This window comes from Chiloscyllium plagiosum, chromosome 45 (assembly GCF_004010195.1).
Source record: "Chiloscyllium plagiosum isolate BGI_BamShark_2017 chromosome 45, ASM401019v2, whole genome shotgun sequence".
NCBI classification, from domain to species: Eukaryota; Metazoa; Chordata; class Chondrichthyes; order Orectolobiformes; family Hemiscylliidae; genus Chiloscyllium; species Chiloscyllium plagiosum.
This window is the reverse complement of record NC_057754.1, coordinates 9,472,293-9,496,804: the sequence shown is the minus strand read 5'-3', so window position 1 is coordinate 9,496,804 and position 24,512 is coordinate 9,472,293. Positions and strand designations below refer to the sequence as shown.

Here is a 24,512-nt window from a genome sequence, read left to right as displayed (position 1 = left end):
ATTAGAAAGGTCTCTCATCAATGTAAACCATTTAATATGCTCTGAGCTTGGACAACTGAAGAATGTCTGGCCACGCTCAGAGCAGAGGAATGGCTTCTCCCCAGTACGAACGTGCTGGTGTCAGCAGGTGGGGTTTCATAGTGAATCCCTTCCAACACTCAGGACAGGTGAACAGCCTCACCCCAGCGGGAATTCACTGACGTGTCAGTAGGTTGGATGGCTCACTGAATCCCTTACCACACTCAGAGCAGATGAATGGCCTCTCCCTGGTGTGATTTGTGTCGATGAGTTTCCAGCAGGGAAGAGTATTTGAATCCCTTCCCACAGTCCATGCACTTCCATAGTTTCTCAGTGGTGCAGGTGTCCTTGTGTCTTACCATGTTGGATGATCAGTTGGCTTCTCGCCAATACACAGGACAGGGGTACAGTTTCTCCCCATTGTAAACAGTGTAATGTCATTCAGGCTGTGTGACTGGTTCAAGACCTGTCCACAATCAGTTCACTGGAACACACTCACTTAGACTGTGTAACTGGCTCGAGCTTTCTCCACTCTCAGTTCACTGGAACACATGCTTGGGTGGATGTGCCTTGTTGCGTTTCCTGTCACACTGATGTTTGAATTCTTTTCCCACAGGCAAACTTTGAAAATCCAATGGTTTTCAAGTCCTGAGGAATTGACTCACTCTCAGATCTTGACGGGATGTTTGTTTGGAATTCTTGCTGATAATGCGCCTCTGTGATTCTCTGCAAAACAAATTTACACCAGAAACCGTGAGTATGAGAAAGAGAACTGTGTAAGACACCAAAGGAAATTGTGAAGTGGAGTTCATTGAATCCAGTAATTTGTGTGAAAGACACTCAGAAATAGTGACAATGATAAATTACTGTATTGTCAAAAAACTCAATGGGTTCATGAGTGTCCTTCAGGGAAGGGGATCCTGAGCCTGCACAAGACTTTACGTTCAATGGGAGGAGCGACCGTGAGAGCCAGTGGGATATTTAAAGACACAGTTTCCTCCCTTTACAGCACAGGAATAACAACAAATCCTCCTTCCAAGAATGGCAAGACCAGTGTGTATGAGGAGCCAACATCTATAAACTCCCTTCCAAGGTGCACACTGTCCTCTTGTGGATGCATATCTCTGTTTCTTTATAAGCTGCTGCCTGAGAGCCCTGTCACCCCTCACTGAACAGCACTGGGAGAATGGTCACAGCAGCACAGCAGTGAATGGTGGCCTCTTTAGCCTTGCTCATGTCCCAGTTATAAAGTTAAATGTAAATTGGATTAGAACTGTTGAGAATCTTTCTTTGCAAAATATATTTTGTTCATAAAAAGGAAATCTTTATGTGCATGCACAATTGCTAAAGCCGTTCAGATCTATACAGTTTTTGTGTACAGAGAAGGAAACAAACATTGGGGTTTGATTTTATCGATAGCTACAACTAAGCTAAATGCATTTCTTAATTATGCTATGTACTAGGACCTAATTACATGCATCTGAGGCATTGGGTGGGTCTGAAAAATGAATAGATCGCTGTTGTACTTGGCTGAAAGTCCTTAGACAGTGTTTTTTTGCCACTGCGTTTTGGGGGCAGCTGCCCCAAGCTATAACGTGTCTCTCAGCATGTAATCCTGCAGCCAGTCGACAACACTTGGTCAGGGTCAACCATTTTACCCAGATGAACAACAAGTTTTGGGCAGACCAAAGAGTGTTTTCATCGAGTTGATGGTCTTTCAGGCACTGTTGATGTTTGTCTTGGTGTGCATCCCAGGCAACAGACCGTAGAGCACAGAGTCCGGCGTCACAGAGCTGCATTCTCTCTCTCCAGACTTCCTTTGCAAAGGCACATTCCAGCAGGAATTGTGTGACAATTCCAACATCTCCCCCACCAGCTCCACTAGCCACTTCAATGGCAGCCTGCAGTGATGCAGATAGTCTGGGTATACATCAAGGATCTCATAGGTCAACTGCACCCTTCTCATCACCAGCCAAACATTGTCTTGGGGTTTGTTGGACCAGGCAATGAGGCATTCTGCCAAATGACATTTGGAATACTGCATTCAGTTCTGGTCTCCCTGCTATAGGAAGGATGTTATGAATCTTGAAAAGTTTCAGAAAAGATTTACAAGGATGTTGCCAGGATTGGAAATTTTGAGCTACATGGAGAGGCTGAATAGGCTGGGACTGTTTTCCCTGGAGCGTCGGAGACTAAGAGGTGACCTTATAGATTTTCACACAGAGGATGGTGCGTGTATGGAATGAGCTGCCAGAGGAAGTGGTAGAGGCTGGTACAAATACAACATTTAAAAGGCATGTGGATGGATATATGAAAATGAAGAGTTTAGAGGAATATGGGCCAAATGGGACTTGATTAATTTGGGATAACTGATCGATATGGATAAGTTGGACTGAAGAATCTGTTTCCATGACCTTGACCTTGACATCTATGACCTTGACAGTCTGCTCAGGAAACTGCCCAACAAGATCAACTCTCTCCTTTTGCCACTGGGTCTTGAGGATCTTACGTGCTGACCATTGTCTGATGGACTTGTGGTCAAAGGTGTTTTTCTTCACAAATGTCTCCACAAGGGACAAGTGATACAGGACAGTCCAAGTACTTGGAGCTTCCTGTGGCAATGAAGCCAGACTTATCCTTTGCAACACTGAGGACAGGTAAACCTCAGTAAATAGTGACACTCGGTGTTTGCCTACTGATTATCTACGCACAGCTTGATGCAGAGTACTTGAAGGTGCATGGTAGAATAGGGCAGAATTAGCATGGCTTTGTCAAGGGGAGGTCAGGACTGACATCTGTTCAAATTATTTGAGGAGGTAATGAGCAAGTTAGACAAAGGAGAGTCAGTGGATGTGAACTATTTGGTTTTCTAGAAGGCCGTTGACAAGGTGTCACACAGGAGGCTGCTAAATAAGATAAGATCCCATGCTGTTAGCGGCAAGGTACTGGCATGGATAGAGGATTGGCTGACTGGCAGAAGGCAGAGAGTAGGGATAAAAGTGTCTTTTTCAGGATGGTAACCAGTGACTCATGGAGTTCTGCAGGGGTCAGTGTTGAGACTACAACTGTTCACGTTATACATTAACGATCTGGATGAAGGAACTGAGGGCACTGTTACTCAGTTTGCAGTTGACACAAAGATAGGTGGAGGGAAAGGTAGTGCTGAGGAAGCGGGGAGGCTGCAGAAGGACATGGACATGCTAGGGGAGAGGGCAGAGAAGTGACAGATGAAGTATAATGTGGGGAAAGTGTGAGATTATGTACTTTGGAAGGAAGAATTTATGTGTAGACTATTTCCTAAATAGGAAAGAGCCTTGGAAATCTGAAGGGACTTGAGAGTCTTAGTAAGGATTCTCCTCAGGTTAACGTGGAGATTCAGTTCGTAGTTAGGAAGGCAAATGCCAATTTGATATTTATTTCACGGGGCCTAGAATGCAAGAGCAGAGATATACTGCTGACGCTGTATCAACTCTCGTCAGACCACATTTGGAGTATTGTGAGCAGTTTTGGGCCCCTAAGGAGAACATGCTGCCATTGGAGGGGGTTCCGAGATGGTTTACAAGAATGCTGCTAGGGATTGAGGATTTGTCATATAAGCTGCAGTTGAGGACTCTGGATCTGTGATTGATAACAGATTAGAAATATGAGGAAACTTACAAAATACTGAGAGGCCTAAATAGATTGGAGGTGGAGAAGATGTTTCAGTTAATAGGAGAGATTAGGACCTGAGGGCATAGCCTCGAATGAGAAGATGACCCTTTCGAAATGAGATGAGGAAGTGTTTCTTCAGCCAGAGGTGGTGTACCTGTGGAACTCATTGCTTTAGAGGGCTGTGGAGGCCAAGTCATTAAATGTATTCAAGACAGATGGAGACAGGTTGTTGATTGCTGAGGGGATCAGGGCTTATGGGGGAAGGCAAGAGAAAGGGGTTGAGAAATGTATCAGCCATGATCAAATGGCAGAGCAGACTTGATGGGCCAAATGGCCCAGTTCTTCTCCTGTATCTTGTGGTCTTCTGGTTGTTGTGGGTGACTTCAATCTGATTGGACAAATCAAATCAGTAGCAGTACCAATAAAGGAGAAATTTCTGAAAGTGTGTAAAAGATGGTTTTCTAGATTCAGATCGAGGATCCAAGTGAAGGTCAGGCCATCCCAGACTGTGTATTGTTTGGAGGGGAGTGAGGGAGTGGGGGGAAATTTGCTAGGTTGGCTGGATGACTGGTGTGTGATGCAGAGTAACGCCAACAGCACCTGTACTAACTGAGATCACCATGAAGATCCCATCCTCTTAAACTTGACCCATGCCTCAGGCATGGTGACCCTCCGGTTAAAGCAGTGCTAGCTGTAATGAGAGACCAGCCATATGGTCCTCTGGGACCATGGCAATCTGAAGACTGGGAGCAGTTAAGATTTCAGCAAAAGAGCACCAAGGGATTGACTAAGACAGGAAAAATCAAGTATAGGGGTAAGCTTGCAGGGAACATACAAACTCATTGTTAAAGCTTCTCAAGGTAATGAAGAAAGAAAAGAGATTAATGAAAACAAATCCCCTTACAGTCAGAAACAGGGGAAGTTATAATGAGGAATAAAGAGATGGCAAACCAATTACATTCAACTACATAGTCTGGATCTGTCATCAGAAAGGATGACACAAACAATATCCCAGGCATACACATGAGAGAGAGAGAGAGAGAGAGAGAGAGAGAGAGAGAGAAACTGAAGGAAATCAGCACTAGCAAGAAATGGTGTTGGAGAAATTGGTGGAATTAAAAGCTAACAAATCCGCAGCATCTATACCTCAGAATTTAACAAAGTGTCCCAAGAAAACGTGGACGCATTTCTGAAACTAGGGGCTTGAATGTAAATTGAGGCAATTGATGGTCATCTTTCAAGATTATACAGACTCTGGAACAATTCCTATTGGTTGGATGATAGCTAAAGTAACCCCCACTATTTAAAAATGGGGGTAGAGAGAAAATATCAATTTTAGACTGGTTAGCCTGGAGAACAGTGACAGAGTCAGTCAGCATGGATTTACGAAAGAGAAATCATGTTGGACAAATCTGCTGGAATGTTTCAAGAATGCAACTTGTACAGTTGATAAGGAGGCAGTGGATGTGGATTACTTGGGCTTTTAGAAGGCATTCAAGAGGTCCTAGAAGAGATTAGCATGTACAATTAAAGCACTTGTGATTGGGGTAGTGTTGAAGCAGATACACAACTGGCTGGCAGACAGGAAACAAGGAATTGGAATAAATAAATCATTTCTTGAGTGGCAGCCAGTGACCAGTGTAGTTCCGCAGGGATCAGTGTTTAGACCCCAACTGTTTACAATGAATATTAATGTTTTAGGTGAAGGAACTTAAATGTCATATCTCCAAGCTTATAGATGACATCTAACGAAGAGGATTGATGAAGACAGAGCAGTGGATGTGGTCTATATGGATTTCAATAAAGTGTTCAATAAGGTTCCACATGATATACTGGTTAGCGAGGTTTGGTCACATGGAATTTAGGGACAACTAGCCATCTTGATACATTACTGGCTCAAAAGTACGAGACAGAGGGTGGGGTGGAGAGTTGCTTTTCAGAATGGAGATAAACAGTATGCCACAAGATTCAGTGCTGGATCCACTGCTTTTTGTCATTTATATAAATGACTTGGATATGAATATAGGAGGTATGGTTAGTAAGTTTGCAGATGACACCAAAATTTGTGGTGTAGTGGACAGCGAAGAAGGTTACCTCAGATTACAACAGGACCTTGATCAAATGAGCTGAAGAGTGGCAGATGGATTTTCAATGAGAAAAATGTGAGATGCTGCATTTTGGTAGGGCAAATCAGGGCAGGAATTATACACTTCATGTTAAGGTCCTGGCAGTCTTGCCAAACAAAGAGACCTAAGGGTCATATGCAGGTTCATAGTTCCTTGAAAGTGCAGTTGCAGGTAGACAGGATAGTGAAGAGGGTGTTTGATCCATTTGGTCAGTGCACTGAGTTGCAAGGTCATGCAACGGCTGTACAGAACATTGGTTAGACCACATTTGGAATACTGCTTGCTGGTCTCCCTGGTTCAGGAGCGACGTTGTGGAACTTGAAAAGGTTTACAAGGATGTTGCCAGAGTCAGAGGGTTTGAGCTGTAGGAGGCTGAATAGGCTCGAGCTATTTTCCCTGGAATGTCAGAGGCTGAGGAGTGAATTTATAGATGATTATAAATCATGAGGGGCATGGATAGGGTGAATAGTTAAGGTCTTTTTCCCAGGATAATGGAGTCCAGAACTAGAGGGCATAGGTTTAAGATGAGAGGAAAAAGATTTAAAAGGGACCTAAGGAGCAACTTTTTTCATGCAGAGGGTGATGCGTGTATGGAATAAGCTGCCAGAGGAAGTGGTGGAGGCTGGTACAATTGAACATTTAAAGGCATCTGGATGGGTATATGAATAGGAAGGGTTTGGAGGGATATGGGCCAAATGCTGGCAAATGGGACTAGATTTATTTAGGATATCTGGTCGACATGGACAAGTGAGACTGTAAGGTCTGTTTTCATGCTGTACATTTCTATGCCTCTAAATGCAGATGGGAGTAGGTTAGTTTGGGAACCTGGTTGGAGTGGGCTGGTTGGACCAAGAGGTCTATTTACATGTTGTATGACTATGATTACATGCTGTGTATCCATTTTAATTTTGACTTGTACTTTAAAATCCCTCAATCTCTCAGCACCTCAGAATTCTGCAGTCATTCTCCATTTAAGAAATATTCGGCTTTTATTTATTCTTCCTGCCAATGTGAACGACATCACACTTGTTCCCACATTATACTCCAGCTGCAAGATATTTTGCCCATACACTAAACCTATCTATATCAGCCCAAAACCTCATATCTTCATCACAACAGTTTTCTATCCATCTTTAGCTTCAATCCCCTCAGCTAAGTGATTTATGGAAGCTATGAAATGTTTGATAGTGTATTAGGCCCAGCCATTTCTAAGATGGGCAAGAGATAAAAACATATAGAAAGATGCCATTCAGGCCATCACGTCTCACCAAGAAAATGCTGTCCAGATGCTTTTCCGATTGTCAATTCCAATGAACTATCATCACACGGTCTAACAGAGTCACTCCATTCACCAGCTTCTCACTATCATCCCCCCCAATCCCCTCTCCATGACCCCGCATGCACACACACACACACACAGTGCAAATGCTATGCAGACAGTTCGCACAACGCTGCAATCAAATCCAGGTTCCTGGCAGTATGAGGCAGCAGTGCTGAACCACTGGGCCACCGTCATGCCCAGGACTGACTGGTGAAATCTGGGATTTAAACTTTATACTCCCAACTGAGCTATTTCAGCAACAACAGATGTAATGCTTCCTACCCACCCCCAGAGTGAGTGGTACTACATAGACCTCTATGTTCACAGGTGGGAACAAAGAGAAACAATGACCGAAAAAAACATAATTAGACAAGCATTTAATGGAACTAAACTTGCAGAGCCTTGGGGAGGGTGCAGGGGAATTAGAGAGACTGCATTTCCATACCAAAAGTGATGAAGTCAGTTAAATTATTTCTTTCTGTGCCCTAATGAATCTAAGATGGATTTCTGCAATCTCTGCCCGTCACATAACCCTGGACTCCAGGAATCGTTGGGGTAAATCTGCCATCTTCCCCAGGAAGGTCCACAGTCTCTCTTTCCTCAACTGTGGTACCCAGTCATATCCTCTGGGGCTGCTCGGCACACATTTTTGAATTTCTCACCGTTTTTCCTGCGGTATTGATCTCGGAAATCTTATCCCACAGACACAGTAGACAAACGTTTTACCTTGCACGGTGAAAGACCAATGATAGTGAGAAGCTGGTGAATGGAGTGACCCTGTTAGAGCTTGTGATGATAGTCTGTTGGAATTAACGAGCAGGAAATGCTTCCCATTGAATCTGCAGCAAAACAAGTGGACAGAAAACTCAGTCTGGAGAGCATGGACCTGGTTCCAGCACACCTCTGGCACATGCCCTAGTCACAACTCTAGACCCATCTTCTCTTTCACTGATTGATTGGTGAACTAGCCCCACCCCTCACTCATTCCGATTGTGTGGAGGTGCCGGTGTTGGACTGGGGTGGACAAAGTCAGAAATCACACGACACTGGGTTATAGTCCAACAGGTTTATTTGAACCCGCAAGCTTTCAGAGCCCCCACTCCTTCCTCAGGCAGCTAGTGAGAGAAAGTACATTGGACACAGCATTTATAAGTAAAAGATCAAAAAGTCATACAACTTATGAAAATGTATTGAACAAACCTGGATGACTATGAAGCTTTAAGCAGTTAGAATGGAGGTGCTGGCTTTGATTGATTAATAGGCAAATCCCAGAATTTGTTTCAAGTCACCGCCTCAAGTCTGATTCGAGTTTGAGATACAAACAGACTTGGAACAAGACGTCACACCTAAAATGCATTGTTTGATCTTGGGGCAATGACTTGAAGGAAATCATGGAATTTACCAATTAATCAATCTAAACCTGCATCTCCATTCTAATTGATTAAAACTTAATACCCATCTGGGTTTGTTCGACACATTCGCACAAGTTGTATGATCCTTTGATCTTTTACTTATAAATTCCGTGTCTGATGTATTCTCTTTCACTAGCTGCCTGAGGAAGGAGCAGGGACTCCAATAGCTTGCGGTTTCAAATAAACCTGTTGGACTATACCCCAGTGTCATGCGATTTTTGACTCATTCCGGTTGATTGAAGGTCCCGCCCTCCCTCACTTTGATTGATCGTGGTGCCCAACCCGCCCCTCATTATGCCTGATTGGTTGGAGAACCAACAGATGCAACTCTCGCCTTCCATGCCTTTCTTGCTATTGGTCACGAGATGACATCAATCAAGAGGGCACGGTGGTGGAGTATGCGCACAGTGAATTGTAATTGTGAGCATACATGCCACAAGTAAACCTACATCTACTAATATACTACCCAATCTACCCGAACTTGTCCCTATGTGGTTGTGTAGTTTTGTTTGATTACTCCCTGTGAGAGGTCAAAGTGCAATGTGACGATTAGATGAAGTTCATGCAATGAAAAGCAGCAGTACCACTCTTTCCACAGTCAATTCACCGGAACACTCAATCAGGCTGTATAACTGGTTTCAGCTCTTTCTACAGTCTACTGGAAGGTCATGTGTAATAGAAACAGGACTAGGCCATTCGCCTCATCGACTCTGTTCCACCATTCAATAGGATCGTGGCTGATCTGACATTCCTCAAGTCCACTTTCCAGCATATTTCCCAACCCCTTGATTCTCTTATTCATCAAGAATCTATCGCAGAAAGTCATAGAGATGTACAGCGCAGAAACAGACCCTTCAGTCCAATTCGTCCATGATGACCAGATCTCCTAAATTAATCTAGTCCCATTTGCCAGCATTTGACCCATATCCCTCTAACCCCTTCCTGTTCATAAACCCAGTCAGATGTCTTTTAAATGTTGGAATTGTACCACTTCCTCTGGCAACTCATTCTATACACACACCACCCTATGTGTGAAAACGTTGCCCCTTAGGTCACTTTTACATCTTTGTCCTCTTACCCTAAACCTGTGCCCTCTAGTTTTGAACTCCATACCCTGGGGAAAAGACCTTGGCTATTCACCTTACCTGATGATTTTATAAATGTCTATAAGGTCAACTCAGCCTTTAAATATACACATGGACTCTGCTCCCACAGCCTTCTGTGGCAAGAAGGTCCAAAGGCACTCAACACTCTGAGACGTATTCCACCTTGTCTCAGTTTTACGTTGGCGCCCTGAGACTATGCTTTCTGGTCCGAGATGATGCTGTCTGGTCCTCGACTGTAAAATGAGGGGGAACATCCTTTCAGCATTTTCCCTGTCAAGCTCCTTCAGAATCTGATTTGCTTCGATGTGATCACCTCTCATTATTTGTAACTTCAATGAATAGTGTCCCCCTCACTCAATCTGCATCATTGGGGCGGCACGGTGGCTCAGTGGTTAGCATTGCTGCCTTACAGCGCCAGGGACCCGGGTTCGTTTCCACCCTCGGGTGACTGTCTGTGTGGAGTTTGCATATTCTCCCCGTGTCTGTGTGGGTTTCCTACGGGTGCTCCAGTTTCCTCCTACATTCCAAAGATTGTAGGTTAGGAGAATTGGCTTGTGCTAAAATGTCCATAAGTGTTTTAGGTGCATTTGTCACGGTAAATATAGGGTAGGGGAATGGTTCTGGGTGGGTGACTCTAGGGAAGGTCAGTGTGGACTTGTTGGTCCAAAGGTGGGCCTGTTTCCACACTGTAGGGAATCTAATCTAAAGTCCTTCCACAGTCACTGCACTGTATTAGAACCCTTGCCAATAATAAAAGTATCATTTTTGATTTGAATCTGAGAGCTGAACGGTGACCTGTGGACTGTGAGCAGCAGCTTGTGTTAAAAACAACAAACAAGCAATTGTTTGTCTCCGAAGCCAGGCCTGGAATGTAATTGCAGCTTGGTTCTTCGTCAAAAACTCTTGGCAACTCTTTTAGCCATCAATGAGGTTAGTATCTAGGAACTGGTGTCAGCAAGCCTGGGAGAGGACATGATCAAACGGAAGGAAAGGCCGGAGTTTTTTGGACTCTGAGAAAAGGACTTTGGCTGTTAATGTTACAGCATGAAGAAGGTTTGACAAATCCTGCATACTTGTGAAACAATGCATCTTGGAAACTGCTTAAGAAATCTGCTCAGTTTTCTTTTATTTTTATTAATTTATCCCTTAACTGTTTATCTGTCTTTGGTGTGTGAATGGGACCGAAAACAAAGATTATTGGGTTGAATCATTGCTGTATTTGCCGACAAGTATGTGCAGTCAGCTCTTGGGAGGCTTGTGCATGCTAGTGACTGTGGTTGGTGGAAAAGAGCCCACGTGCACATCTTTGTCACTGAGCTTGCTGCCAAAGTGAAAAAGGCTGAGAGAGCAGAGCAGAGAGTGGAGGGAGAGAAATGAGCGGGGGTGGGGAGGTTTGGAAATAGAGCCACTGTCCCCACATCATGCCACAAGATCCTAGCCCATTGTTTCTCTCAACCACTCCTCCCCTCCCCCACCCCATATGAATAACATCTTAGACACCAAGTTTATAGAGCAAAAAAAACTTGAGAAAACAAATGTAAATAGCTCAGCAATCTAATCAATATCTGTGCTTTAAAGAAAATCTCTAATTATTATCTTTATTCATAACCTCCACTCGGACTAATTGAGAGACACAGATAAAGGAGGTATTAAAATGAAAATAAAGCTAACGTAAATTGTCAGTTCAATTAAACAGTTTCAAATAATGGATGGAAAGGCATTGTGCAATACTGAGTTGTTAACAGGAATGTAAACCATTATCCAATTTCTAAGTCAAGTGACTGTAAACAGTTTCAGCAGATGTCTAGAATTATTTTCTCACTTCCTACATTACTACGTTATTTTCTCAGAACATTCAACGATTTGATAACTGGATAGAAAACAAGAGACAGAGCAGCCAAAATCATACTGCACCTCTTTGAACTTCTTGGACTGCTGCAGTCCATGTGGTGAAGCTACTCCCAGATTGCTACTGGTGAGGACTTGCAGGATTTTCATTCAGTGGTGATAAGGTAGTGCTAATATCTGGACCAGTTACAATCATTTTGTTTTTATGTCCCATCTTTAACAAAATGGAAACATAGAAAATAGAAACAGGAGTAGGCCATTGTAGCATTTGATCCTGCTCTGATATTCAGTGTTAGCATGGCTGACCATCCTACTCCATAGCTTGTTAAACCCATACCCTTTGAGCCCTTTCCTCCTCAGAACCATATCTTCTTCTTGGAAACATTCAATGTTTTGGTCTAAATTATTCTCTGTGGCAGGGAATCCCACAGGCTCACCAGTCTCTGACTAACGAACCGTAGAGGTAGCTGTCCTATAACACGCTAGTCGCGTTCTTGTGAAACCCCACACGCTTTAGAAACACTGCTCAAAGTGTTGGCGATCTAATCGCGTTACAGCCAACACATGTTTTAAAAGTTTGCACTTTGGAAACAGTGTCCCCAATTCATCAATCACGTTGCAGCGAATTCACATTAGCGAAACATGCGTTACAGCAGAATGACCTGTATCCTCATCTTTATCCTAAATGGCCTGCCCCATGTCCTTAAACTGTAACTTCTTGGTTTTGGACTCCCCAGTCATTGAGAGCATCCTTCCTGCATTTACCTTGTTAGTCCCATTGGAGTTCCATTCATTGCTGAGAGATCTTCTCTCATTCTTCTAAACCCCAGTGAATTTTGTCCTAACCGGTCCATTCAGACCTCCTATATCAGTCCTGCCATCCCAGGAATCAGTCTGGTAGCCTCCATAGCCAGAAGATCATTCATCTCACAAGTATTCCAAAACTGCACACAATACTCCAGGTGTGGCCTCACCACGGCCTTATACAATTTCAGCACGACATCCCTGTTCCTGTTCTCAAATCCTGTCACTATGAAGGCTAACATATCATTTGCCTTCTTCACCTCCGTCTGCACCTGCATGCTTGCTTTTAGTCACTTGAGTACGAGGACACCAGGTCTCATTTCACCTCTCCCTTTTCCAACCTATTGCCATTCTGATAATAATCTGTCTTCCTGTTTTTGCGATCAAAGTGGATAACCTCCCATTTATCCATATTAACTTGCAGCTGCCTTGCATTTTTGCCCACCCGCTCAACTCCAGATCACACTGAAGCATGTTCGCACCCTTCTCACAGTTCACTGTCCCACCCAGTTTCAGATCATCTACAAGCTTGGAAATGTTACATTGAAGTTTCCTCATCGAAATCACTAATATATATTGTGAATAGCTGGGGTTCAAGTACTGATCCCTGCGGTACCACACTGGTCGCTGGCTGCCACTCAAAAAGTGACCTGTTTATTCTGACTCTTTATTTCCTGTCTGCCAGCCAGTTCTGTATTCGTGTCAATACACTACCTTCAATTCCATTTGCTTTAGTTTTACATGTTACTCTCTTATGTGGGACCTCCTGAATGCCTTCTCAAAGTCCAAGTAAACCACATCCACTGTCTCCTTATCAACTCTAGAAGTTGCATTCTTGAAACATTCCAGCAGATTTGTCCAGCATGATTTTCCTTTCATACATGCATGCTAACCGACTCTGTCTAATCCTGTCACTGCTTTGCAGTGTTAGGCTAACCGGTCTATAACTTCCTGTTTTCTCTCTACCTCATTTTTTAAGTAATGGCTCCCCTCCAATTCATGGGAATTATTCAAAAGAGAATCTTGAAAGATCACCATAATATCCACTATTTAGATTCAAACCCCTAGTTTCAGAATGTGTCCACTATATCATGGGCCACTTTGTTGTCTACTGTGGGATATAAATTACCAGGTGCTGGGATTTGTCGGTTTTTAATCCCATCAACTTTCCCAATACCATTTCCCTACTGATACTCAGTTCCCTTCTTCTCATGTGTTCCCCAGCATTTTAGGGATATTATTTGTCATCCTTTGTGATGACAGAATCAAAATATGCAATTAATTAGTCTGCCACCTCTTTATTCCATATGTCACAAAGCTCATTTCTTTTTTCTAAAAGCTGGTCCTTTTTTCAATGTCCTTGGTTTTATCCAGAAGGGTAATAAACCATTCTTGATGCCGATTAGACCAGTTTGGTACAGAGATTAAAGGGTATTGAGAGGCCTTTTTGTTTATATGTAAACAGATGAGACTTCAGGCCAAAGTGGTCATGTTTTTGAAGTGACCTGTATAATGAAGGGGGAGAGATCAGCCGTCTAGCCGAGCAGTTTAGTTCAGTCCACAACTAGTTCTGGATTCAGCAGTGGACTGTATGAACAAGGTCTCCCTCTTTCTGCCCATCTAATTTCAACCTGTAAGCATCATTACATTTTGTACTGGTTTTTAAAGGGGATTTGCTTATTGGGATTGTTATGCATATTTGGAACAGCATTATTAAGTCTAGTTTGGATAGACTGAGTTCGTAGGGGTTCTTTATTCTGTTCTTTGTGTTTCATTGTGTAATCTTGTGAATAAATTTTTGTCTGTTTTAAAACCTGAGAGTCAACCTCGCTAACTTAATCCGGGTAATTTTCACTGTACACTTACCAAAACAAGTTGGGACGCTATGGTCTGGGCTGTGTGCTTAATAATGTTTTGAGTGGTCTGGCCTAGTCCATAACACATTTTAACTTCCCCTGTTTCTGACTGTAAGGGATTTGTTTGATTAATCTTTTTGTTTCTTCATATCTCTTTAGGAGCTTTTACAATTAGTTTGTATGTTCCTCACAAGTTTATTCGTATACTTTATTTTTCCCTTCTTAATCAGTCTGTTCGTCCACTCTAGCTGAAATCTGAATGGCTGTCACTCTTCAGATCTGCTGCTCTTTTTAGCCAATGTGTATTCCTCTTCCTTGGATCCTATACTTTCCCTAATATCTCTTGTTAGCCATGGTCGGCACACTTTCCCCATTTTATTTAGTGTCAGATAGGAATGAACAACAGCTGCAGTTCCTCCAAATACTCTTAAATATTTGTCAATCCTTTAATTATGTTCCTTAATTTATTGTAGCCAGCTTGTTTGTCTCATACTATCATAATTTCCTCTATTTCGATTTTGGCCCATAGCCTTAGAATCAACTCTGTCACTTTCCATCTTAATAAAGAGTTCTTAACTCTTCCACAAGGGGCCTCACATGGCTAGAATGCCAATTCTTCTCCTCATTACACAACTAAAATTTTGAAATTAAAGGTATCTTATTCCCAGAAGACCAGAGGACTGCTCTCTCACTAGAGAGAGAGGGAGAGTGATGACTAATGATGCTTTAACCTGCGGGTCATCCCACCTCAGGCAAGGAACAAGGTTAAGAACATGGGATCTTCATGGTGACCTCAGGCAGTACTGGAATTGAGCATGTGCTGTGGGTGTCATTATGCATCACAAACCAGCCATCCAGCCAACTGATCTAACCTACTCCAAGCCATTACACAGTTCACAGTCAAGGATGGCCTGTCCTCCACTTGGGTTCTCAATGTAACAATCCAGAAAACCATCTTGTACACACTTCAGGGATTTCTCCTCGATGGTATTGTAAGTGATTTGATTTGCTTAGTCTGTGTGCAGATTGAAGTCACGCATAATAACCAGAAGACCACGAGATATAGGAGCAGAATTAGTCTGTTCGGCCCATTGGGTCTGCTCCACTGCTTGTTCATGGCTAATATGTTTCTCAACCCATTTCTCCTGCCTTCCTCCATAACTGTTGATCCTGCTACCACTCAAGAACCTATCAATGTCTCTCTTGAATACATTCAATAATGTAAGGGTTCAAAACTGTTCACAATATTCCAAATGCAGTCTGCCCTTGTATTCTAGACTATTTGAAATGAATGCTAAAATGGTATTTGCCTTCTTAACTGCCAACAGAACCTGCATGTTGACCTTAAAAGAATTCCTGAATTAGGACTCCAAAGTCCATTTGTGCTGGAGATTTCTGAATCTTTTCCCTGTTTAGAAAATAGTCCATGCCTCTATTCTTCCTGCCAAAGTGCATCACCTCATACTTTCCCATATTTATCCATCTGCTACATCTTTTCCCACTTGTCTAGCAAGTCCAAGTCCTTCTGTAGCCTTCCCTCTTCCTCAACATGATCTGTCTCTCCACCTATCTTTGTGTCATCTGCAAATGTAGAAACACTGCCCTCAGTTCCTTTGTCCATAATGCATAATGTGGATTGTTGTGATCCCAACACCAACCCCTGTGGAAGTCCATGAGTCATCAGCTTCCATCCAGTAAAAGACCCCTTTATTCTGACTGTCTGTCTTCTACCACTTAGCCAATCCTTTATCTTGCCACTGACACCATGCTCTGGTCTTATTTAGCAGCCTGCTGAGTGGTACCTTGTCAAAGGACTTCTGGAAATCCAAAAAGATCACATCCATTGGCTCTCCTTTGTCTAACTTGTTTATTACCCCCTCAAAGAATTCTGACAAATTTGTCAGGCATGACCCCTCGTTGACAAAGCTGTGCTGACTCTGCCCTATTTTGCCATGCACTGCCAATGACTCTGCAGTCTCATCCTTTAAAATGGCCTCTAAAACCTTACCAACAACTGATGTCAGGCTGCCCAGCCTATAGTTTCCTGCCTGTTCCTCCCTCCTTCCTTAAACAGGGATATTGCATTAGCCATTTTCCAGTCCGTTAGGACCCTTCCTGATGCCAGTGATTTCTGAAAAATCACCTCCAATGCCTCTACAGTCTCCTTCGCTATCTCCTTCAGAAGTCTGGGGTGTAGTCCATCTGGTCATCTTGATTTATCCACCTTCAGACCTTTCAGCTTCCCCCAGCATGTTCACCTTAGTAATGGCCATAATACTCATCACTGCCCCATGCCTCTCTTAATTCACATATGCTGCTGGTGTCTTCCACTGTGAAAACCGATGCAAAGTACCTACTCAGTCCCTCCACCATTTCTTTGTTCCCCATTACTACTTCTCCAGTGGTCCAATGTTCATTCTTTCTCTCTGTAACCTTTTATAGATTTTTTAAAAAAACTCCTGCAGTCTTCTTTTGTATTACTGGTTGCTTATTCATTTCTCCTCTTATTGTTTTTTTTTTGTTTAAATTATCCTCTGCTGGTTTTTAGAGGCTTCCTAATGCTCTGGCTGCCTCTAATCCTCACCACATTATATGCTTTTTTTTCTTTTGCTTTGTTGTCCCTGACTTCCCTTCTTTGCTGTGTGGAGTTTGCACATTCTCCCCGTGTCTGCGTGGGTTTCCTCCCACAGTCCAAAGATGTGCAGGTCAGATGAATTGGTCATGCTAAATTGCCCATAGTGTTAGGTGCATTAGTCAGGGATAATATAGAGTAGGGGAATGGGTCTGGGTGAGTTACTCTTTGGAGGGTCAGTGTGGACTTGTTGGACCAAAGGGCTTGTTTCCACACTATAGGGAATCTAATCTAATCTAATCCTCTCTCACACTGGAGAGAAGCCATTCCCCTACTCTGCATATGGGAAAGGATACACTCAGTCATTCCATTTGCTGACACATCAGCAAGTTCATATGTTAGTGCAGGGTTTGGATTCTGCGTACTGCTTCTGTTAATCACACCTAGGATTGACTATGTTTAGTTTGTTAACATCCCCTATAACTGGATGGAGCTTAATATTGTGGATGTATCGCTGTTTTTCAGTGTTGCAATGTTTTTTTTTTAAAAAACCACCTTTCCCACTTACAATCATTTCCCTGAACTCGATTACACCACTGTTCCGAACCTTTGTTCAGTCAACCCTGAATGCAATATCTACAATTCAATCACTGAGATCTTCCACTGATAAACTCCTCCAATGAGAAGGTGCTGATTAATTGTTGCTGACAATTCTTACTGACTTGTATATTCTTCACAGGGACCCCTTCATTATGGCCTGAAATGAAGCAAAATAATGAAATATTTTCCAGGGACATCAGTAGACGTTGTACTCATCAACATTGATATTGATGAAATTTGGAATTGCTGGGTTCAGTAACTTTTGACACGTTTCCCAATATTTGGTGAATGTAGAACTCACAATAAAGACTGAATTCAGACCTACTCAGCAAAGATGGCATCTATCCCTGAAGCAAATACTAAAACCCCCTGATGTACAACATAAACCCAACAGCTAAAAAACAGTTTTACTTAAAGGGGCCAAGATAGTCATGTATATTGCAGGTGAATATGGTGCAAATAAACCCTGGGTCAATTTGAGCAAAGAAATCCAAACTGCCTTTGCTGATTGAAATCTATGTGCTGTGTGTGATGCGATTGAGAGATAACTCGGTACAACCATCACCAACATTATCCCTACCTGAAAATGACAGATGGTGAAGTACACAGGGAGAGAAATAAGCAAATGCCTCACTGGGTTGAACATTACTCTGAGCTGTACTCCTGTGAAACAGATATTCCCCCAGTCTCCATTTGATACTTTACTGCAGTTGAACTGAATTGAATTGAATTTATTGTCACATGTACCGAGACACAGTGAAAAGCTTTGTCTTGTGAGCAATACAGGCAGATCACAGAGTTAAATAGCATAGATAAGTAAATAATAGGTAAACAGCGGCAAAACAAAAAGACAGGTACAGGCAAATGCTACAAGTTTGTGAGGCCCTTCAGTATTCTAACAACAGTGGGGTAGAAACTGTTTTGGAACCAGCTGGTGTATGTGTTCAGGCTTCTGTATCTTCCTCCCGATGGTAGAAGTTGTAGAAAAACATTGCCAGGGTAGGATGGATCTTTGAGAATGCTGGCGGCCTTTCCTTGACAGCGGGCCTGGTAGATGGATTCTATAGATGGGAGGTTGGCCTTTTTGATTGTCTGGGCCGAGTTCACCACTCTGTAACCGTCTCTGATCTTGAATGGTACAGTTGCCATACCAGGCAATGATACATCCAGACAGAACGTTCTCGATGGCATTCCTATAAAAGTTGGCAAGGGTATTCGCCATCATGCAAAATTTTCCTAGCTGCCTGAGGAAGAGGAGACATTGTTGGACCTTTGTAACCAGTGCGTCCACATGAAGAGTCCAAGAAAGCTTGTTGTGGACGACCACTCCCAGGATCTTGCCACTCTCCACTCGTTCCACCTCTGTGCAGTTAATGTGTGGGGGGGCACGAGTAACATCCCGCTGAAAGTCAGTAGTGAGTTCCTTGGTTTTGCTGGCAGTGAGAGCTAGGTTGTTCTCAGTGCACCATTTTTCCAGGTCTTCCACCTCTTGTCTGTAGTCTGTAGTCTGATTTGACCGACTGTGTGGTGTCACCAGCGAACTTGTAAATTGCCTGTCCTGATTGAGTTGAATGCAGATCCCTCCTCAACTGATCTGGAAAAAGCTGTTGAATGGATTGTCAAAATTTCTGTAAGTACACAAAAATGAAAAGAGTGTCAAAACCAATTGTGGGTCTATTCATAATTGGAAATATAGAAAAAGCAAAGATTCTAAGTACTTGTGTCTGTCTTCAAAGAGGAGGATACAATATGTTTCCCAGAAATAATTAAGGTAGACAATTCTAGTATTAGTAAAATGTAGAATATGAGATGTAAATAGGACTGAATGTTGAGAAACTGGGGACCGTCAGGGGGTGTCTGGCTCGTGGGGAGAGTGAAAGAGAGGGAAGCAGGAGGGGCAGCTGGTCAGATTGTCTTCATTCTCCTGACAAAGCAGCTCCATGAGTTTGCTCTTGTTTTGGGGACGTGAAGATGGAGGACTTGGAGAGAGGGAGAGTGCTTGAATAGGAACAGTCTCATGTTATAGACATTTAAGAAACTCAAAACACTGTGGGTAAGACACAGGGAATTTATTTCATCTGCAGAATATTAACACCCATGGATGTACATTTGCTCGCTGAGCTGGAAGGTTCATTTTCAAGGGGTCCAAGTTGATGTGTCTGTTGATAGAGTTCTGGTTGGAATGACATATGATAACTCGAACTCTGTCAACAAACACATCGACTTGGACCCCATTTACTACCCTCTGAGAAAAAGAACAGGAAGGGGCACCACCAACCCAAGGAAACCAAAACACACAAATAGGAGGCAGGTCATAACACCAGTGCTTCACTGGACACTCACTGATGATGTTACCTAGTATGGTGATGAAACATCTGAGAACACACCTTCCAGCTCAGCAAACAAACTACTAGAGAAGATGCAAAACCTGACCTACTCTTGGGAAATAAGGCAGGACAGGTCACCGAGGTATCAGTGGGAGAGCACTTTGGGGCCAGTGACCATAATTCAATTAATTTTAAAACAGTTATGGAAAAGAATAGACCAGATCTAAAAGCTGAAATTCTAAATTGATGGAAGGCAATTGACGGTATTAGGCAAGAACTTTCAAAGCTGATTGGGGACAGATGTTCACAGGTAAAGGGACGGCTGGAAAATGGGAAGCCTTCAGAAATGAGATAATGAGAGTCCAGAGTTAAGGTGAAAGGAAAGTCTGGTAGGTGTGGGGAATGCTGGATGACTAGAGAAATTGAGATTTTGGTTAAGAAAAAGAAAGAAGCTTATGACAGGTAGAGACAGGAGAGATTGAGAGAATTCTTAGAGGAATATAAAGACAGTAGGAGTATACTTATGAGGGAAATCAGGAGGGCAAAAAGGGGACATGAGATAGCTTTGGCAATAAAGGGTTTTTATAAATACATTAAAGACAAAAGAGTAACTAGGGAGAGAATAGGGCCCCTCAAAGGTCAGCCTATGTATGGAGCTGCAGGAGATGTGGAAGATACTAAACAAGTATTTTGCATCAGTGTTTACTGTGGAGATGGACGTGGAAGTTCTAGAATGTGGAGAAATAAATGGTGACATTTGAAAAACATCATATTACAGAGGAGGAGGTGCTGGATGTCTTGAAATGCATAAAAATGGGTAAATCCCCAGGACCTGATCAGGTGTACCCTTGAACTCTGTGGGAAGCTGGGAAGTGATTGCTGGGCCCTTTGCTGAGATATTTGTATAATGGATAACCACAAGTGAAGCGCCAGAAGACTGGAGGTTTGCTAACGTGGTGCCACTATTTAAGAAAGATGGTAAGGAAAAGCCAGGGAAGTATAGACCGGTGAGTCTGACATCAGTGGTGGGCAGTTGGAGAGAATCTAATGGACAGGATTTACATATATTTGGAAAAGCAAGATTATGGATACTCAACATGGCTTTGTGCGTGGGAAATTATGTCTCACTAACTTAATTGAGTTTTTTGAAGTAACAAAGAGGATTGATGAGGGCAGAGTGGCGGACGTGACCGTATGGACTTCAGTAAGGTGTTTGACAAGGTTCCTCATGGGAGACTGGTTAGCAAGGTTAAATCACATGGAATATAGGGAGAACTAGCCATTTGGATTCAGAACTGGTTTGAAGGTAGAATAAGAGGGTGGTAGAGGGTTGCTTTTCAGACTGGAGGCCTGTGAACAGCGATGTGTAACAAGCTTCAGTGCTGGGTCCACTGCTTTTTGTTATTCATATAAATGATTTGGATGTAAACATAGGAGGTATGATTAGTAAGTTTGCAGATCACACTAAAATTGGAGGTGTAGTGGACAGTGAAGAAGGTTACCTCAGAATGCAACAGGGTCTTGATCAGATATGGGCCAATGGGCTGAGCAATGGCAGATGGAGTTTAATTTAGATAAAGGTACGGTGCTGCATTTTGGAAAAGCAATTCGGGGCAGTACTTATACACTTAGTGGTAAGGTCCTGGGGAGTGCTTGGAGATCTTGGAATGCTCGTTCATAGTTCCTTGAAAATGGAGTCACAGGTAGACAGAATGGTGAAGGCGGCATTTGGTATGCTTGCCTTTATGGGTCAGTGCATTGAATGTAGGAGTTGAGAGAAAATGTTGCAGCTGTATAGGACATTGGTTAGGCCATTTTTGGAATACTACATGCAGTTCTGGTCTCCCTGCTGTGGGAAGGATGTTGTGAAACATGAAAGAGATAAGATTTAGAAGGAATGTTACCAGGGTTGGAGGGTTTGAGTTACACTGAGAGGCTGAATAGGATGGAGCTTTTTTCCCTGGAGTGTCAGAGGCAGAGAGGGAACCGTGTAGAGGTTTATAAAAATCATGAGGGGCATGAATAGGGTGAATGGACAAGAACTTTTCCTTGGGGTGGGGGAGTCCAAAACTAGATGGCGTAGGTTTAAGATGAGAGAGGAAAAATTTAGAAGGGGCATAAGACGCAACCTTTTCATGCAGACGGTGGTGAGTGTATGGAATGAGCTGCCAGAGGAAGAGGTGGAGATTGGTACAATTACAACATGTAAAAGGCATCTGGATGGGTATAAGAATAGGAAGGGTTTAGAGGGATGCAGGTGAAATTCTGGCAAATAGGACCAGATTAATTTAGGCTATTTGGTCGAATTGTACCAAAGGGTCTGTTTCCATGCTGTACAGCTCTATGACTCTATGCCAGACTGGGATGAATAACTTTTGTAGCTTGTCCATGCATTCTTTAAATGTTTGCCAAAACCTATCTCCCATCCTCTATTTAAATATTGGTCCACAATTTATCACAATTAACTCACACCAGTACTATTATCATTTTCTTTCTTTTGTTACAGTCTCGGTCACAGAGATAGCATCACCCACCATCTTAATGAAGAATTCTATCCTGTTGTGGTCACTCTTCCCTAAGGACCCATGCTCAACTTGATTGTCAATTATTCCTTTCTTGTTACCCAATACCATCTTCTTCTTCAACATATTGATACATTAAACTGTCCACTAAGAACTCCTCTATTGTATTGCTACTGACTTGATTTGCCCAATTTATATGCTGGTTAAAGTCCCCCATAATTACAGCCCTAACTTTTTTGCTTGCACCTCTAATTTCCATTTGAATGCTGTCCTCAATATTGCTATGGCATACTGGCATCTATATCCAATCGTCCTATCATTTTCTGCCCATTGATGTTTCTAAGCTCAACCCACACAGATTGTACTTCACCAGAGCCTATATCCTTGCTCACAATCACATTAATTTCCTGCTTCAGTCAGCAGTTCTAACCCACCTCCTTTACTTTTTTGCCTTCCAAACCTGTCTTTCTTGGACAACTTGCTGATTCCAGTACCAATCTCATAAACCTCCCCTTAACCACCTCCAGTAAATTTACAAAAGACCATCAAAACCTGCACACAGTAATCGAGATGTGATCTCACCAATTTCCCATAAAATGAAGCAGAACATTTAGATTTATGTTAGATTCCTGTCATCATAAAGGATACAGCCCATTAACTTTGATTACATGCCAAATGTGCATACGAACTTTGTGACTCATACTCTATAACCCCTAAATCCCTCTGCACCTCAGAATTCTGCAGTCATTCTCCACTGAAGGAATACTCTGCTGTTTATTACTCTTCCTATAAAAACGATGACTTCACATTTTCCTCATTATACTCCAGCTGCAAGATATTTTGCCCATACACTAAACCTATCTACAACCTCATGTCTTGATCACAACATGGTTTTCTATCCATCTTTAGCTACATTGCCTTCAATCCCCTCATCGAAGTGATTTATGTAAATTGTGAAAGGTTGGGTAGTGTATTAGGCCCAACCGTCTCCAGTATGGGCAAGAGATAGAATCAAGAACAGTGGACAGTATCAGGCAATTTTAAGGACCACAATCCACCTAACCCTGCCATTCTGTGGGCCATGGAAGGAAATATAAGTACCTGGAGGAAACCCATGCAGTCATAGGGAGTACATGTAATCTCCAAACAGATATTCACCCAAGGGTGGAATCAAACTCGGGTTCCTGCGCTGTGGGGCAGCAGTGCAATCATGCTGCCCAAAATTGACTGGTAAGACCTGGGATTCCACCAGGAACCTTTATATCTCCAGACTAATATATTATGTACTAATAGCCAACTGAGGGAAATAAAGCTCTTTCCTTCCCCCCAGAATGATTGGTACTATACATTCCTCTGAAGAGAATCAATGGCTTCAAAAAGTAAATTAGACAAGCATTTAAGGGAAATAAACTTACAGGGTTTTGGGGAGAGCAATGGGAATTAGAGAAACTGCATTTCTGTAAGTTGGCATTGATGAAATAGGCTAAATTACTTCTCTCTGTGCCGTAATGAATCTAAGACTGATTTCTGCAACCTCAGTTCATAATATAACCCTGGAGTCCAGCAATCACGGGCAAATCTGCACTGGTCCCCCAGGAAGGTCCACAGTCTCTCCATGCTCAACAGTCGTACCAAGCCATATTCTCCGGGGCTGCTTTGCACACGATTTTGAATTTCTCAAAGCTTTCCAGTGGCACTAACCTCGGAAATCTTTTCCCACAGACCCAACAAACCAACCTATCACCGCGCTGATTGATGGTGAAGTGCTGGTGAATGGAGTGACTCTGTTAGATTTTTGCTGGGATGTCTGGTTGGAAGTAACGATCTTGTGCAAGTAACGATGCACAAGACCGTCGGACGTGGGAGCAGAAGTTAGGCTATTCAGCCCATCCAGCCTGCTCGGCCACTCAGTCGTGGCTGTTAAGTTTCTGAACCCCATTCTCCCGCTTTCTGCCCGGAACCCTTGACAATCCAGAATCTATCTATCTGCCTCAGTCTTAAATACACACTCAATACCGTTGCATCCATAGCCTTCCATGTCATGGCAGTGAATGAGATGTAGAAACAAGAATGCACAGATAGCATTCCACCTCCTGTCCAAGCCACAATACTCTGGCTCCAGGACACCAACTGCACATGCGCACACTGGTCCATGTCCGCCTTCTCTTTCACCGATTGGTTGAAAGATTAGCCCCGCCCCTCAGACGGCCGATCGGTTCGGCCCGCCCCCATCTTCGGATTGGTTGGTGCCCCCCGCCCATCTCCTTGTTTCCTCCAATTGTTTGGAAGACGAGTGCATCAGCTTGCACTTGCGGTCCCGCCCCCTGCTTACTATTGGTCGGGAGGGGT

The 24,512-nt window shown here is 43.0% G+C and overlaps 2 long non-coding RNA genes across 2 annotated transcripts in view; one reads left to right on the top strand and one right to left on the bottom strand.

The window, feature by feature from the left end:
* LOC122543924 overlaps window positions 1-22,473 on the top strand; it is a 50,232-nt gene extending 27,759 nt beyond the window's left edge. The window contains exons 2-3 of the long non-coding RNA XR_006310187.1: window positions 635-771; window positions 22,148-22,473. This is a non-coding gene — a long non-coding RNA (uncharacterized LOC122543924). The remainder of the gene's footprint in view (window positions 1-634; window positions 772-22,147) is intronic.
* On the bottom strand, window positions 18,800-24,299 carry LOC122543925. Its single transcript, XR_006310188.1, has 2 exons — window positions 24,180-24,299; window positions 18,800-18,942 (listed from the first exon to the last, which is right to left on the bottom strand). It is a non-coding gene; the product is annotated as an uncharacterized LOC122543925 (long non-coding RNA).
* Window positions 24,300-24,512: the final 213 nt, after the last annotated feature.